The sequence below is a fragment of the Rhineura floridana genome, chromosome 2, assembly GCF_030035675.1.
Source record: "Rhineura floridana isolate rRhiFlo1 chromosome 2, rRhiFlo1.hap2, whole genome shotgun sequence".
In the NCBI taxonomy this organism is placed as follows: Eukaryota; Metazoa; Chordata; class Lepidosauria; order Squamata; family Rhineuridae; genus Rhineura; species Rhineura floridana.
The window spans coordinates 49,496,382-49,515,030 of NC_084481.1; the positions used below are offsets into that span (position 1 = coordinate 49,496,382).

Consider the following 18,649-nt stretch of genomic DNA (forward strand, 5'->3'; position numbering starts at 1 on the left):
TGTGGTTTTGTTGTTCTGCCTATATACTTTATTCAGATTGCACAAATAACCAAGGGGACGCATGGAGAGAGGAATTGGCCGCTTTTATGTAACAGTAAATCTGTATTACAGTGTTTTCAGAGTATTACCAGAAAGATGAATACGCTAATTACATTATTAAGGAATAAAAGAACATTGGATTGGATATTTGCTTAGGCTGTTAATCTAGCTAGTAATTAATTACTGAGATTCCAAACTAAAAAACCCCACACTATTGTTACTTTTAACTGTAAATTAGGAAGCTACCTTATATTAAATCAGATAATTGGTACATCTTATCTCAGTATTGCCTACATTGACTGCTAGTGGTTTTCTCAAGTTTCAGACAGGGGTCTTTAATCTCCTATCATCCCCCATTAGTAAAGTGGGGTCCAGATAGAGGGTAGGAGTGGGTAGACTTGCAGCCTTTCCCAACCAGTGTGCCTCCAGATGTTGTTGGACCACAACTCCCATCAGCAATGGCTGAGGCTGATGGGAGTTGTGGTCCAACAACATCTGGAGGCACACCGGTTGGGAAAGGCTGGTGTAGAGGATGGGAGCTCTACTTAGAGATGCTGGGGATTGAACCTGGGACCCAGGGCATTCAGAGTTAGAACAGGAATAATTAATAGTCAAAACATAAATTGTAGGAATTTAAATAAACAAGGAAGGAAGGAAGGAAGGAATGGGTGGATATGATTGCAAAATAAGAAGCCTGGCATTGAAAAAAAAGTTCACAGCAGTGTCCTTGTTGAATAAAGGATCAGTTAACTTAAATTATAAAGTTTATAGTATAAACTGAAAAAAGGATTAATTATATTATGGAAAGAAGGTCAGAGAAATCCAGAAATAGAAATATATAAGCTGTTGATCACATAACATAACAGGAAAGAGCTGGGATATGCTTTATCTCATTTATTTTCTTACCTTTATATCCTATATTTCTTCTGTCATTGAGTGCAAAGGAGTGGTTATTTATTAATTAATTTCATTTTTATATCCTGGTCTTGCTCCTGAAAGATGATGCTCAAGGCAGCTAATAGCATCCATAAAGTACAACCAACATAAAAAACAGTAATTAAGATACACATCAATCTATAACAATAAAAATATAGTGCAGGAGATAATGCTAACTTGACTATTGAGCTGTAGTTCAGTTATGTTCCAAAAATCCAACAAAAAAAAGTATTTTAAGTTGTCTCCTTAATGCAGAGCTTGGAAGGTTACTTTTAAAAAGGAATAAATTACAGTTACCTTCACATGGCCCCAACAAGGAATAAATTACCATTGCAATTACAATTGTTCTGAAAGGAGTTTATAACTTTACCATTACTCAAAAGTAATCACTGCAATTTCACTTAATTTACTTTAAAAAAAAACCTGGAGTGCCTACAAAGTGCTGGCTTGGCTGCTGTACACCTAAGTCGCCTAAAACAACATTAAAAATAAGCACATAGAGTATAATTTTTTTAATCCATAAGATAGCAGTGATGGTCTCTCCGCTGGTGAGGGAGGTGGGGAGGGAGGCAGAAGCCACCGCTCAGGTATTTGTGCGTCAAACCAAATGCAACCGAGCCCCACCCCAGCCACATTCTCAGCCAGCGAGCATCATCTCTCTCACTCATCCACCTCCCTGCCCTGCCACCAACTAAGGGACAGCCACCCAAGCAAACATTTTCCCCTGAGATGCAACAAAGTTAAAACACTGCAAATGCAGCACAGTAGCCAGGGAAGGAAGCGGAGGCTGCTTTGTGTGCCAAGTGCAAACACAGTATTCACTCTCTCACACACATGTTGTCATCTTTCACCTCCATAGTTCTTTATCTCCATTCTGCTGCTGCCTCCTTCTCCTCCTTTATCCATGTTCTTGCCCTCCAGCTCCTTTCGCCCTCCCATTCCATTCTTTTCCACCACCGTCCATTTTTTAAAACAATTGTTTACACCACCTGTCTCGCTCTCCACCTCCTCCCTCATTGCCTCCTACCCATCCACAGAGCATGAGGGAAGAGCGATGCTGCACAGAAGCCCAGTTTGAGGCACATGATTTTCATCCACAAATCAGAGAAGCAAAAGACTTCCCCTCCTCAATAATGCCCCAAAGTAATGCTGGTAATATTACAATTACTCCTCAAAAGTAATAAAATTACTCTTATTACAATCGAAATTTAAAGGAATTACCCACTTGTTCCTCAAATAAGTAATGAATTGCAAGTAATTCGTTTTTGTAACAAATTACTTCCAGGCTCTATTTAAATGATAACAATGTGGGGGAACAACTGAATCTGCACAGGGAAGGAATTCTATAGAAGGAAGTACCAGTACTAGGAAGGCCTTGCTGTAAAACTGTATCTGTAAGGGAGGGACCATTCTTAGGAGCATGGGCCAGCAGGTACTGGGACAATCACTTGTTCAGGCACTGCCAGGCTCAAACCTGTATAGTTTCAGCAAGTGAAACCATTAAATATTGTATATTGTAATTCTGTCACAATTAAGTGTGAAAAATGTATTGCCAAACAAGACTAATGCTCACAAAAATTTGGAGAGAATGGGGCTGAATGGGAGGAATGTAAGTATACTGGGATGTTTAGGCCTATCTTTTTATGAGCCAGCTGAAGAGTAGAGAGGAGACAGGATAGATTGATTGAGACATGGTAGAGGCCTATGAAAAATGGCAAAGGAAAGTCTGCTCAGACAAACATTGAGTCACACATGATAAATCAAATTTGATTGCCTAGATTTATTAGGTAATCTCATATAAAAAACACTGGTGGAGTTTGATCCTATACAGTAGGGCCCCGCTCATACGGCGGGTTCCGTTCTGGACCCCCGCCGGAAAGTGAAGCCCTTTGATGATAATGGGATGTGTCGCGCAAAAATGATGTCAAAATGGCACGCGACGGAAAAAAACGCCATAAAAACGGAACAAGCGCCTTCATGAAGGGACTTTCCCTAATTGAAAGCTGCCGCATTAGCGAATCACTGTAAAGTGAAGTGCCGTAAAGTGGGGCCCTACTGTATATGTTTAGGTGGAAGCAATTGCACTCTGTTCACTGGGACTTGCTCTGATATACATGTGCATAGGATTTTGAAGTCTCTTTACTTGAATAGTGATGCAGAAGAGGAAGGACACAGTTTGTAAAATCTTCTGTTCTGCAAAGAATCAGATCATTTCCAGATTTTATGAAAGGAGATGATTAATAATTATCACATTTTCCCCCAGACACACATTATTGACTTTTGAGAAGATTGTTACGGTATTAGATGAGCTCCCTTTCAGCAAAAGCTCTTGAAAAGGAATCTAAGGAGCATAGGAAAATCTGGACGTGTCAGCCCCGTTCACAACTTGTTATATCAGTGGGTCAGTAACCACGGTCATTGGCATTGGCTGATCCAATGCTTGTGTGAATGCATTATACACTTGGATCTTTGGGCCTGTGTGTGTTTCACAACAAATGTTGCACATTACTCTGATTTTGATCTTCTGTTGTCTTTGAGACTAAGGCAGCGGGTAGCGGAGGCTGGTCCATTAGGGCGACTTTGCCCCACCAACTTTGGTCTGCCATTAGCTAATCCATACTTGTTTGCCTTCTTACTTACATCCAGTCCAGGGAGTGGCAGTGGCTGTCAGCTTCCTCTTCCTTAGTTTTAGTGTTGCCATTAATACGGGTGAGGTCAAAACTAGAATTAGTTGGCTCTGCTTTGTTGTTGGCTCTGGCTCCACCTACTGTATTAACATTGTAAGTCACTTGGAGACCTTCGGGTAGCAAGCGACTAACAAATCTAATAGATGATGATGATGATGATGCTCTCACTGCCTTTTGCCCCAGCAGTCCTAATGGGCACGAGTCCAAGCTGATGGTAAGCAATCTCCTCCCCGCCCCAAGCTTGCTCTCCTTTCTTTGTTTAGTACGTTGTGCATTTAAGCTCCTGCTGGGAGGAAGGGCAGGATATAAATAAAATAATAAATAAATACTGCACACACAACACCCCCCATTGGCCTGCCTTTCTGCCTTCTTTCTGTATTCAAATTAATATGCCTCTGCCAAGATCATTTTTCTTTTTGCTGTGAATGTTTCTTTCTGCTCTTAAGTGTCTCTCTGCTTGGCTCTTTGTTGCTTTATGCCTCAACTCTAAAGCCACTATTCTTTAATTTAAGCCTTTTTGTTTTCTGCTCCTGACATTTTCTTATTTCCTGTCTTGTGCTCACTGCATACATCTGCTTTGGGTCTCTTTGGTCCTGTACTCCCACTCTTGTTTTCTGTGAGCTTGGAACAGCACCCATCCTTACGCCCATCAAGCCAACTCCCTACTCAGGCTTGCAACTATGTAAGGAGTGTGATACAAACATAACACTGGCTGAGAGGCTAAACATTGTGCACATGGAACGATACTATCTCGGTTTTTTTTTTCATGTGGCAGTATTTCTTGTTTGAAAGCATTCCTGCATGCACATCACACCGCTTTTCAGAGGTGGTAAGTTCCTTTCCTTCCTTCCACCTTGTGGAGCGAGATTTTCTCATGGGAGTACTTAATAAACAACTCCCAAAAATGGAAACTGGGGCTGAAGGTGGTATGCATGTGTGCCACTGGCTAGCAAATATTTGAGATGGTCCTGAGTTACATGTGAAACAAATGAGATTGACTATTAATGAAGCTATGAACATACGAAGTTACCTTGTTATGTCAGGCCTGTAGTCCATTTAACCTTTCTATCCCTGCTCCAGTGGGTTATTTTTAACTAGAGATACCCAGAACTGAAATTGGGACCTCGTGCATCCACATGCATAAGTTCTGTCCCTTCCACAGTTTTGAAATGTGCTCATTTCACAAAGCCTTTTCTAAACTGCTATCTCTTTGGTGCTTTATACTTCCAGTTAACCCACCCCTCCTACCTTGGTTCCAAGACAAATCTCCAACAGTAGTAACATTTAATGGAAGTCTCAAATTCCTTTGACCCAGGGATACATGGGCTTCTTTGATGCTGTTGTCAAGATCTTTACCGGTGTGCTTAATCTTATACGAGGAGAGGTTTTCATATCAGGGAGTAGATATTTCCATTACTATCAATTCCCAATGTTTTAACCTTTTCAGCATAAACTATTAGGTTGTTTTGATTTGTTTTATTCTATATGAATTACCAGAAGATCTTCAAGCTGCTTAATGTAGTTTCTTGAAGTAGCTGAAGCAGATATGTCAGGATTACTGACGATACAAATCTGTAAATGTGCTATCTAGGTTGTTTTGGTCCTGCCATGGGATTATAAATAGGAAGTCCTAATGATGTAATTAATTAGCTGGCGAGCAGCGGATGAGTCAAGCTGGTCAACTTGTCTATATGTATGCTTTAGGGGAAAATCCACAAGATTTGTATTGTGGTGGTGAAAGAAGAAGCAAGATGTGTCAGGTTTGGGGTAAGCCAAACATTTTGATCAGTATTTTTAACTTGTAAAAAAGAGGGCAGTATGCATTAAAAAGATTGACTACGCTAAAATATCAGTGTTTTAAAGCATGAAGACAACTTTATGTCAGTGTATAGCCTATATAGCTGGAGAGGCATCGTATCACAGCATATAAAGTTTATATAGTGCACGGTCAGTATTAATAGCTCTGATTGTCTCTTTAATCTGTGCTTTGTTATAGCTTAACTTTATTTTGTAACCATACTTGGGTGAAGTGTATGTTTGCATGACAAAAGAAAACTGATATTCAAGTGGTTGGCTGCTTTTTGCATTATTTATCTTGTAACCTTTGAAGCTCTGTTTTAAAATCACAATATCTTAGTCATTCTTTATGGGCTGTGGATATTTCAATATATTTGCAGACTTCTCAGACATGGGCTGCAGCCCATGATTCATCAGCGGGATTTAGAGATTCATAACTGCATGCCTTGATTATAGCCATGAACTACAAATAAATGTCATTTTATATTCCCCAGTGCTGTAGTCTGACTTGCTCATTTTAGGTTTAACTTAATTTGACTTATTAAGACTGCTTTTAAAGTTGCTACAGACTGATTCTGTACTTGTTTGTGATGTTTCTCAGGTTTTCAGTAATATAAATTCACTTTTATGTATCTTTTACACTTGTAAAGGAACATCTAGGACATTTGGGAAAGTTGCAGCCTAATCTCATGGAAGCTTACTCAGAAACAAGTTCCTCTTCAATGGTACTCTTAGGTATTCAGAATTGCAGACTTACTTAGGGTGCTTCCATACTAGGTGTTTAGTTTAGAGCTGCCATTCTTCATTCACTCTCTTTTCATGCGGCATCTGGACAACAACATCCTCATTGTCATCCTGTAGTTTCCCTTTGGTTCTTCTGTGGCTGTGTACACATGATACATACTAGACATACAATATACTAGAAAAATGAATCTATGATGACTCAGCACATGTTTATTAGAAGCTTTGCAGCAGGTGCCATTTTATTATTCCATTTTTGATTTTTTAAACCCATCATTTATCACTAGAATACTTTTTTGGGCTATTTTAATTAAAGACATATAGTGCTATACCACCATAATGCTATAATATTACTTTAAAAATAAGAATATGAAAAAACTCTTTCTGGTCACCCTCATGTGGGCAGTGACAAAAATTAACATTATTGTATGATCATGTTATTCATATTATGGTGGGTCATACCTTGTTTTCATTTTTTTTTTAAAAAATAAACAGTTATAGCACTATAACACCATAATGCTATAATATTTGTATTTATATTGTGCTGTCATGTTGCCATCATTAAAAAGCACAATAATCCTGATAGTGTGAAAAGTCAATAGCAATTCTGCTTGTAGCTTACAACAGAAGAACAAATACTGGGTAGCACCCATCTGGAAACAACTTTACTCCAAGAATTTTTGTTCTATATTCAATCTAGCCATAAGGAATAATAGTGAATGTGGCTGATGATTACTGACATAGAAATCATTTAAGATTTGAAGTTTTGGTAAAATAGTTTCATATTGTAGTTTCCTCTGTGTGTGTAAGGGAGAGTGAGAGAGATTTTCCATTAAAATGAGTTTAATGTCTCCACATGTTTGAATATTAAACTTCTAAAAATAGATAAACAACAAATATAAATGAATGCTGGACTAAACTGAGATACCTTACCAAGTGTTTTTTCTGTCTAAATATAGATGTTCAGCATAGTACCACTATAAAGCATGCTGATGTCATAATTTATCAAGAATCTCACCATATCAGAAACTGACTTTGCCAGAGAAACACCCAAGTTGCAACAATTTTTAACAAAGACTTATTCTTAAAATAACTTGGGTGTAGAGTTCTGTACTATTAGACTACTTTTGTGTCAGACATGTGTCTTTGTTTCAAAGTCAGTATATTCCTCCAGGGATAGGCAGTGTATGTTCCAAGCCTCTCCCTTCTTTTGATGAAGAACTAGAGGAGGAAGTCAAAATATGATAAACTGAAGCTACTAATTTTGTACAGTGAGTAGTACAGTTCCAAGCTTCAAAATTACATTTTCTTAGTTAATTTGGATATACATACATTGCTGAAAATTTGGATAAAACATACTATTGAATTATTTTTGCACATGTCTGTTAAAAACAAAACAAAACACCATGGTCAAGAATGACAAGGTGGTTGTTTCTTCCAGGATGCATATGTATCTTCCAGGAGATACAGGGTGCTTGTGATTTCCACGTCACACAAGACGTGGTATATGTATGAGACGAGGCAATGTGGAAGCTCTTTTCAACTCATGGATTGCCTGTTGCTGGATCTAGTATACAGGCAGCCAACATGGTGATCTCCTGAAGTTGTTGGACTGCCACAACCTATTAGCACTAGCCAGTATGGCCAATGGTCAGGGATCGTGGGAATTGTAGTCCAGTAACAACATTTGGAGGGTGCCATATATATGTATATATCTATATCTGTCTATTTATATCTATATATACACGTAATTGTGATTAACAAAACGCAGGCTTTTATTGTAATACCAAAACGTTTCAGCTTCCGCCTTCATCAGCTGCTAACATACAAATGCTGTTACCAAGGTGGCAGTTATAGAGCTTTGAGGATGGAATGCTCCAAATAAATTGCAGCATGCTGCAAAGTGAGAAAAACTCTAAATGGAAGCATTTGTATTCGTGGTGGTGGAGAACAAGTGTGCAGGCTCAGTATTTTCATATAGTACAATGCAGGCAGGTTTTAGACCAGAAAAGGAAAAAGGCCCTCCTGAAATCCTCCCCACACTACAAGCCCGAAGTAGTGTTTCAAGGCTTCTGTTTCCCCATGGATGGAGCCCTGAACTAGAGCATTTCTGTTAGGGGCTGGAGGATACACAGTAATATATTCTCATAGATTCCCACCAATTTCATTGTAATTTTGAACTTACATGCTTTAGACTTGTTGAAAGTGGGGCAAGAGCAACTCCTGTTTTGTTCTTTTGTTTATGTTCCAGAAGGGAGATAGAGTTAGGGTCCTCCAGATGGATAGGCTTGATTACCTTTACCTGTGATGCTCTGACTGACTTCCTTCCATTGTTAGACTGATATGTCTTAAGGAGGCTTATTTGCCCCTCCTCCTTCTGCCCTTTCTTCTCTTCTTCTACGGTCGGAGAGAGAGGAGACACCTTTGTCTCTGCTTGCTCTCTCCTAGCCATGAGGGTGACTCCCAAGCCTGGGTGTTGCGCCTCCAACTTAGTTAGTTAGTTAGAACTAGGTATGCCTTTCTATCTACTATGTACTTCTATAAATAAACTAGCTTTTCTTATTTTACTAAGTCTTAAGTCTCAGTGATCACAATGCAGGGTAAAAGCCTGCTTTCTTAGGTAAACGCACACACTGGCACACATGCATTTCAGACCGCTGTTGTTCTCTGCTTAACAAATATACAAATTTACACAACAACAAGGGTTATGGGCCCAGTAAACTAAGTTGAATTGCAAGTTGTGCCTAGAAGCTATAAAAGGCTAAGTGCTCTGTGTGTTTTACAAAAGGAGACTTTAAGTTAGAAAAGAAAAGCAGAACAAAAGATAGGAAAGGATGGCTGAAGAATCAGGCTGGAGAAGGATAATTATGCAGTGTGGAATCTTTGGTTCACTGTGATCCTTGAAGGGGAAGATTTAAACGGGATCCTGACTGATCCTGAACCCTCGGCAGAGGATGAAACTGCTACAGCATCCTGGAGATATAAGCATGCCAAAGTGAAATCTCTTCTTATTTCTGCATTATCAGATGAGGCACTAAATGTTTGTGTAGGATGTAACAATGTGAAAAAATGTGGGAGAAGCTACAAGAAATTTATGATAGAAAGTCTAAGAATCACATCATGTACAAGAAATATATGATAGAAAGTCTAAGAATCACATCATGTACAAGAGGTTGTTTTCTCTGAAGGAGACTGCTGAGAGAGGCAGCCTGAATACGCATATTCAAAAATTTACAGAGCTGCTTGCTGAACTTCAGAGATGTGGGAGGGACCTGGCTGATGATGAAATGAAACAGGCACTACTCCTGAGCTCTCTTAATTTCCTGTGTGCTAGAAAATTCTGACCAAACATGAGTCAGATCATATCATATTTAAAGGATCAAGATTTTAAGGAGAGACAGGAAGAACATAGTCTGTCTCAAGAGGCAAACAAGCAAACAAAGAATAGCAGTCATTGCCCGAATCTCCAAACCATCATCAGATCTCCAAACCATCTTCAAAGGGATTGCAATAGGTGTCAGACAGCAGCAAGCCTGTCTTTAAACAAAGGCAAACTGAAGTGAGAGAAGCCTCTGGGCAGAGAAAGGCAAAAACAAAGGCTTCTAGTTACCATGTATCTGGTGAAAGGAAAGATGATTATAAAAACAGATTTTTAATCGATTCAGGATGTACAAGCCACCTAATAAAAGAAAAAAAATTGTGTAAGTATTCTAAAAACTTTAAACAAGAAATAAAAACTGCCTCCAGAGATATTTTTTATTGTCAAGGAATAGGTTCAGTGGAATTGCTGTGCAAAACGCCAGATGGTGAAAGACAGCTTGAACTTAAAAACTGCCTATACGTTCCAGATTTTAAAGACAACTTAATAAATGCTACTAAAATAATGGAATTGGGAGGTGAACTTTATATGAGTGGAGAATTTTGCCACGTTCTGGATGAAGGAGAAATTTGTTGCACTGCAAAATTGAAAAATGGACTTTTACATTTAGAATACCTTGAAGCTATGCATGCAAATGTGGTCAAGGAAACCAGTAATTCTGAATGTTTGCATATTTGGCATAGAAGAATGGGACATGCCAGCTTAGCCAGAGTAACTGCTCTAGAGAAAGAGAATTTGGCTAGAGGCATTAGAATGGGACAGTGCAAATGTACAGAAAAATTTGAATGCTGTATTAAGACCAAGTGTCTGAAACCAAAATTTCCTAAGAAAAGTGAGAGGAAAACCAGAAAGCCTCTAGAATTAATTCACAGTGATCTTTGTGGGCCAATGAAAGTGCCATCACAGGGTGGAAATTTATACATGCTGACTTTTATAGATGACTAGTCCAGGTATACTACAATGTACCTGCTAAAAGAGAAAAGTCAGGTACTTCAAAAACTGAAGAACCATGTCAGGATTGTGTCCAACAAATTTGGCAGAAAGCCACAGATCATAAGATCTGACAATGCAGGAGAATATGTGTCCAGGATTATGCAAGACTTTTTCCGTGAGGAAGGCATAGAGCACCAGACTACAGTTGTCTACAACCCAGAACAGAATGGGGCCGCGGAACGAATGAACAGGACCCTTGGACAAATGATTCGTTCCTTGTTGGAAGATGCACAGTTACCAAGGAAATACTGGGGAGAAGCTGCGGTTATTGCCACCTACCTGCAAAACTGACTTCCTGTATCTGCAACCAACAAAATGCCATTTGAGCTATGGCATGATAGGGCACCAAGCGTGTCTCACCTTCCGTGTTTTTGGGTGCAAGGCCTTTGTGCACATCCCAAAACAAAAGAGGTCAAAACTTGACAACACTGCCAGGGAACAAATATTCATTGGATATTCTTCAATGTAGAAGGGATACAGAGTAATAGATCCCAAAACTGGAGAAGTTGAAATATGCAGAGCTGTCCACTTTGATGAAGGAAAGTGTGCACACCAACCAGAAGGGGCGCCACACCAAACAGATGACAGCGAAAAGGAAGAAGAAGCGGAGTTATTCTTCCACCACAGAAGGTATAACAATAATATACCTGCAGAGGAAGGCGAGGAGTCTGAGCCAGAAGAGTCAACAGAGCCAGAAGGGGCAGGCGAAGCGCCAGCACCGAGATGCTCTGAACGCACCAACAGAGGTGTACCACAGAAAGACTTGCTTACCTTGTGAGAGATGAACTTTCAGAACCAGAGACCTGGAAAGAGGTTGAAGCTTTACCCAAAGCTGAAGCTAAGAGGTGGAGGCAGGCAGCCAAGGAAGAGCTGGAAGCTCTACACAAAAATAAAACTTGGACACTGACCAAGCTTCCTCAAGAAAGGAAAGCTGCAGGCCACAAGAGGAAATTCAAGAAAAAGCCAAATGCTAAAGGAAAGGTTGAGAGATACAAAACAAGCCATCAGAAAAGTCTGTATTTCAGTACTGTTACCAGGCCAGATGTGGTGGTAGGAGTGGGATACCTGTGCTGAAAAACCAGCTTGCCAATCAAAAGGGACTGGGAAGCAATGAAGGATGCAACAGACTCTTGGAGTCAGAAGGGGTGAGTTCACGCACCAAGCACATAGACGTGAAGCACCTACCTACCTCAGAGGACTGCTCAAGATGGAGTATTGTCCAACAGAAGACATGACTGCAGATGCTCTCACGAAGGCGTTGGGCAAAGTCAGACACTGCAAGCTGCGAGACAAGATGAACCTTGTGGGCTGAACTAAACACTCATTGAGAAGGGGTGTTGGAAGTTGGGCAAGATCAACTCCTGTTTTGTTTTCTATAAATAAACTAGCTTTTCTTATTTTACTAAGTCTTAAGTCTCAGTGATCACTAACATGCAAATACATTTTAAAGTTGACAAACCAACAGAATACAACACAAGAGCTGAATAAAAACCCTTAAAACTAAGACAAACAAATGACACAGTACACAATTCCAGACTAGTCTAAAATATTACCATTTTGATTAAAAATGTATGAAGCACAGGTTTGACTAGGTAGAACTGTTTGTAGCATACAACAGGGTTTTTGATAGTATATTGCCCTTAAATGTCTTAAGAGCCACTGTATACTGTTTAATCATCTTCCTTGCCTTGATACAAATTATAGAAACAGTTGGGTGCCTACTATGATGGGGATAGGTTGCTAACACCTGCACAGATTCCAGCTGCCTTTTAAGGGTGTTGGTTTGTAAAACTGAGAAACTTTTTCTTTTGTGTGCCTCTTTTCAACAGGAATTCTAGAAGAAGTGGGAGTGGTTTACTAATGCCTAGTTAGAGGCAGGAAATAAATGCTGACAACTTCCGTGCATGCTTTCTTTTATTGGGGAAGCATTCTTCATCTCCCGCATGGAGGAGAAACAGGTTTTGGGAGAAGATTGTATCTCCTTCTTAGGCATTTCCATAGGTTGTCCCACGGGTGTAGCAGTAAACAGGAGGAGGACAACTGGGATAAGAGCAAGAGCAAGTTTGAAAACTGCTGGTAACATTTTGTTTAAATGGGACTTTGAACTGTACTCTCCCCTCCCCTGCGTACTAAGAGGAGAGTAAAAGTCATCTTTGTATTCCATGCTTGGAGCTGACTTTAGAGCCATTCACCAGAACCGTTGCTGCTGGTCTCAAAAAATACCTGAGGTAAGGCTAGTTATACAGGCTTACATTGAGCATGCAGCTGGAGACATTAAAAATAGAGGGGTGTATATATGTAAGAGAGTTTCTTTGGCTTTAAAAAAAAAATTCACTCTTATTTACCAAACTTTAAAATTGTAACGGCTAAAAGAGTAAATCTCTAAGAGTTTGGAAGAGTAAAATGCTGTCTGCTTTCCTGAACTTGGAAATATGAACCAAATTTTGTATAGATTGGTGGCATTAAAGTTACAATCCTGTACACATGCACCTAGAAGTAAAGTGGGACTTAACTTCCAACTAAAAATACATAGAATTAAGCTTTAAGTGCATTTTTAGCTTTCCCAACTGGAATACTGATATATTTTGTTTTTGACCTTTGTTAGATATATTAACATGTTTTTAATTGTACAATATAAATAAAAATCTATTAGCAAAAGCTGTCAGGGTATACTGGAAATTCTCAAGACAGTCCCAGGATTTTAATATTTGCTTATTTTCAGATATATTTCTTATTTTAAACAGTGGCTGTTTATTATTGAGCCTGTAGGTTTCCTAAGAAATGGATAGCTACTAAATTGGAGAAAGGGTGCTGAGAGTTGCTAGGAGAGGTCTTATTCCCCTCACAGAGCTGCAATCCCCAAAAGAAGTCTTCTGCTCCTCTGATTTGTGAATAAAAATCATGTGCTTCAAATTGAGCTTCTGTGCAGCGTTGTTCTTCCTTCATGCTCTGTGGGTGCTTAGGAGGAGACAAGGGAGGAGGCGGAGAGCGAGACAGGGTGGAGAAAACAATTGTTTAAAAATTGACAGGAGTGGAAGGAGAAAAGAGCTGGAGGCAATATATATATACAAAAATATGTGTGTTGAGGTATCATCATTGCTAGGGGTGGGGCGAGGGAATGTGAGATTCTGTTATGCCATTCTGTTACTCTTATGGATAAAAAAAAACATTCTACTACCCTCTGTGTGTGTGTGCTTATTTTTAATGTAGTTTTAGGCTACTTAGATGTGCAGCAACCAAGACCAGCACCTTGTAGGTAATTTAAGTAACTACTGATCCGTTGGGATGGTTGAAGGCTGAGCGCTGTCCCCAAGGGGGACTGAGTCACCCGTGGGAATTGGCAGCGCATCTAACACACTCCTTTCCTTAATGTCTGGAATAGACACAACAACAGCTGGATCTTCCACACCTTCTGGCAGTTGAGGTGTCTGCAACTCATGCCTTCCCCCTCCCTGCCCTTCCAGAGAGAGCTGGGGCTCGACAGGCTTTTAGAACACCGACAGTTCTTACTGAGCATGCTCAACGTTATAATAGATTTGAATGTTAAATTTCTTAAATTAATTAAAAATCAGCCGTGCATTTTTTAAAATTTTAAACTGCAGAAGATGAAGGTCATAGTATGGAGGAAGGTCAGTAATAGGTTTACAGGTACTCTGTGAACATGGCTGATTTTTATTTAATTTCAACAAACTATGAGACCACTGACAGAAAAGTCCAATTCTCGATTGTCTCTTGGGTGTTTTGTATATTGCCATAAGAGCTTAGAGGGTTGTTAAGTAAGCGTTTCTGAGTTCAGGACTGTACATTTTGTAAGGTTTTGTTTTGAAATAAGCTTATGGGAAGCATCAGAATGGCATGGAGGGGTATTATCAATTTAACATTGCGGAATGCAAAAAATCCGTGCTGGCTGTAGTATAAAGCCACTCTTGTGGCTGTATGATCAGATTTTCTCCAAAGAAGGTGTCCATTTCACCACCTTGCCCTTAATCTTTGCCAGCCACAAACTTTGCCAAATATGTATGGGATACTGCTCTCCCTTAGGCACCAAGAGTCATGCGAGACAGCCTTATTACTCTGTACTCTGGAATGTCTCTCCTATCAGAGATCTGCCATCCTGCAATGAATCTCTCTTCCGTGAGGCAGTTAGGCAGGGATGTCAGAAGGCTGGTGGATGTAGCGTAGCATGTGGAAGAGCGGATCTCTTCCTGTGGAGAAGCTAAGTAATACAAGTCCTTTTTCTCCATTATCTGTCTCATATGTAGACACTTAGTACAATTTGCACGTCCTGTGCAGCTCAGCTCTTCCTTTGTTGCTAGCCTGTTAGTGATATCCCCTAGAGAGGGATGTGGGAGTGAGGGTAGTATTGCTATCATTCTTTCTAACATGTTGAACCATATTTTCACAACAGAGATGGGCACTGTATTGCGTCATGTTCCTAGTGTGTCTACAAAGTGAATATAATCCGAAATTATTTTTAAAACAATATAACATTCTTTGTTCCCTCCTTATGATGTGGGGATTCTTAATTCCAGCTGCATGTAGGATTAATGTCTGGCTTTCTAGACAGTGTTATGCCTGCAAGACTTACTGCACTCTCTGTTCCTTTGTTGGGGTGCAGGGTTCCAATAGGGTTAGGACAGCCTTTCCCAACCAGTGTGTCTCCAGATGGTGTTGGATCACAATTCCCATCTTTCCTGACCATTGGCAATGCTGGCTGAGGCTGATGGGAGTTGTGGTCCAACAGCATCTGGAGGCACACTGGTTGGGAAAGGCTGGGTTAGGGTTTTTGCTGACGATCAGGCTTTATATGAGTGAAAAGCAGCAACCAGAGTTAAACTGATTTGATTAAAATCTGTGCATTCGTCAGCTGTGAAAACTTTGTGCCGGAAGAAGGGAGAGGAGTGATGATGACTGGATTGTATTTTGGAAGCTGCTAAGTTACAAACTCAATTCCAGAAATATATCAGTTCTGCAGGATCTGAAGGCAGACTCATTATAAAACATTTTCTCATTACTCTGATAGCAATTGGACAAATATTGGATTTTAATCTTGTACAATCATTTGGTTGTAACCCACACCTGGGCCCTTGTGGTGAAGGACGGGCAAGAAATCTCATAATCTGCTGTGAGCAGGTTGCCCAACTTCATTTAGTACAAACAAATGTCAGATTTTTTACACCATCACAAAAAACAAATTAAAACACATTTGTTGTAGCATGCATAATTTCAGATTTTGCTCATGCAAATAAGTCTGGTGGCATGTTTGCAAACAGTAGGCAGATGTTTTTTCTTTTAAAAAAAAGCAGCTGCTGTAAGCAGAGCAGTTGTCTCTGCCAATCTTCTGTCAGTTTTGTAAATGTGACATTTGTATGTTGCAGCAGTGGTCTGGAAGCTGCTTTTTCCTTTGCTGTAAAGTTTTAAAGGCTCAGCACTGCGTAGTCCTGGCAAATCGTTATGGTCCTTCACATACAAATCAATATTACCTGGCCAAGATTGGGGGTGGTGATTGGATAACATTGTCTTTTCCCTCCAGATGGTTCTGGGTCCTTAAATGTTAGAGCAGCACCATAGGATGAAGGCACAGAAAAGTGGTTCCTCTTCCACTGCTGTAACGTATAGACTGAGCCTCAAAGCTAACACAGATCCCTTGGCATTTATGGACACATGTAGAACCAGTGGTAATCCTGACATCAGTGGTCCTATTACCTCTGTCCAGCGCGCTGGCCCACGTTCCTTGCTTTTGATTAGCATTTCTCATGTACAATTGGGCAGGAGAAAATGTAAAATATAGGAGATGGAAAAAGTTAATCAAGTTTTGGTTGAAATTTGCGGCCAAATTGCAACACAGGTTCCCAGCTCACCTTTGTTACACAGCCTGGTACCTGCCTTAAAAGTTTGGTGTGTCTTAAAAAATTGTACCACAGTGCCTTCTTTGGCTGTGCTGTACATTCCAGATGCTATACAATGTGTTAATCAGTGATTAGTTACCTGTTTTTAGCTTGGACTGCCAAAAAATTTATTTATTTATTTATTTATTTATTTAATTACATTTCTAGACCGCCCTATAGCAGAAAGCTCTCAGGGCGGTGTACAACAAATAAATTTGTGTACCCAATCCCTTATTCAGCAGTAACAAAGATGTGTTCTCAACATTGGTTTAGTCTCCAAATTTTGCACCTGAGACTATTACAGTAGTCTCTTTTCAGTGCTCCCCTGCTTATTCTGATTGTGCAAAAACATCATATAAGAGACATATCTCTATAACTAAGTGAAGGTATGGTGTAATTTTTTTAAGAAAGCAGCAACAATCCTGAACACACTCTAAGCTTACCACCAAAATGAAGAGAGCAGTGCAATTATTTCATAAGATAAGCTTATATAAATTTTTAACAGGGTTACAATCCAGGAGGTTTTTTGATTTATATTAACTTTTTTATTTCTAGGATGTATAAACCGCTTTCCTGCCAGAAATGCATCTAAAGCAGCGTATAGCATAATAAAAGTATACAAAGCCAAAGTTTTTTCAAGCTATCTTAAGGTTATTTTAATTGTTGTTTTAATATTTAAAAAGTTATGTATTTATTTGCTGCTTTTGTATGCCATTTACTTTGTATATTGATGTTTGTCACCTTATGAGGAATTCCCCCCCCCAAAAAAGGTATTTATTACGTCAATTAAATCAGTATTCTCCATTAAGTGCTCCCCATTTCTTGTCTGCTAGGGAGCCTTTGAGCTTCTGACAGGGAACTCAGTGCAATGCAGAAGATTCTGGGGCATATTCTGGTTTAGCAGCTAAGTCCTGAATCTCACCACCAACTAAGGCAAAATCAGAGCATAGCCTAACACAGATTCCATACTCTCCCACAGCAGCACATTACATAGGGAGAAGGCCAGTGGCAAGTGAGGTAAGGCAAGAGCACTGGTTGCCTTTGGTTGAGATAAGATCAAAGGGGGAATACACTACCTGGTAGTAGCTGTGGCATGCCATAAGTTTGCATTGCGTTAAGTTTTATTACTTCCTGAACCTGAGGACAACAACTCATTTGTCACGTCTGCAGACACAGGTGCACTGATTTATGTTATGCTAATTCTCTAGTTGTGCACACCTTTGTGATGAAATAAATGCATGGTTTATACTTGTGCAATTTTACTTGTGTGTAGCATGCTTCGGAAATTTTCTTCTATGGAGGAAGATTTTTCCCGATGCGATTTGCATCAACTTGTTAAAACAAAAAAAGCCTGCTTTCTATCCTACTGCAGTAACATAGAGGCTGGGATTAATTAGCGTCAAAATGACCTCAATCTGAAATGCATACAGCATAAAATAGTACTTTAAATTGTGGGGTCTGCAGCTATAGGGTTCCTAATCCAAGTCTGGCTCCCTGAAGATGTCTGTCTGCTTTCTGCAGTTGCTAATCCAAAAAGACAGAGATGTCAAGGAGTGATAGCTGTGATAGGTCATTTTAAGGCAGAGAACTGGGCTCCGACATTTTATCAGTCTTAGCGGCCCTTTCGCAAAAGCAAGTTTTTGAACAGCACTTTAAATTAATATGCAGATATCAGGGCCTTTCAGGACATTTAAAATGACATTTACAAGCTTGTGTTAGATTTTTTAAAATTAATTTTATAGTGCGATAGCACCCTCTTTACTTTCTGCCCTGGTATATTTGCTGCTGCCTGAGCCCGAGCCCCCCTCCTATCTTTCTCTGTGCCTCACCCTTGAAGACTATGTATACATCATACATTTTGAGCACCCCCCCCCAAGAATCCTGGGAATTGTAGTTTAAGAGTGCTGGGAAATGTATGGCGGGATGCAGCCTTAATTTCCAAAGAAGCAGAAAGGCCTGAGATTTGGGAATTCCCAGTGACAGGCCAACTTGAAACACTTACGGCCTGATCCTATACATGTTTTATCTGCAGGAAGTCTTATAACAAAGCTTATCCCCACATAAGTATGGATAGGATTCTCTTCCAGTTGATGAGTACATGAAAGGTTGTCACACAGAGGAGGGCCGGGATCTCTTCTCGATCATCCCAGAGTGCAGGACATGGAATAATGGGCTCAGGTTGCGGGAAG

The 18,649-nt window shown here is 39.8% G+C and overlaps 1 protein-coding gene across 9 annotated transcripts in view; it reads left to right on the top strand.

Annotated features, from left to right (window-relative positions):
• The window catches only part of COBLL1 (cordon-bleu WH2 repeat protein like 1), a 155,535-nt gene that overhangs the window by 70,485 nt on the left and 66,401 nt on the right, over positions 1–18,649 (top strand). The window contains exon 1 of one of the 9 annotated variants that reach the window (XM_061608600.1): positions 12,484–12,800. The exons of 7 other annotated variants lie outside the window; for them this stretch is intronic. The gene's annotated coding sequence lies outside the window, so the exon portion shown is untranslated. Of the gene's footprint in view, positions 1–12,483; positions 12,801–18,649 lie in introns of those variants that run through there. One more of the 9 variants, XM_061608606.1, reaches the window with a different exon arrangement.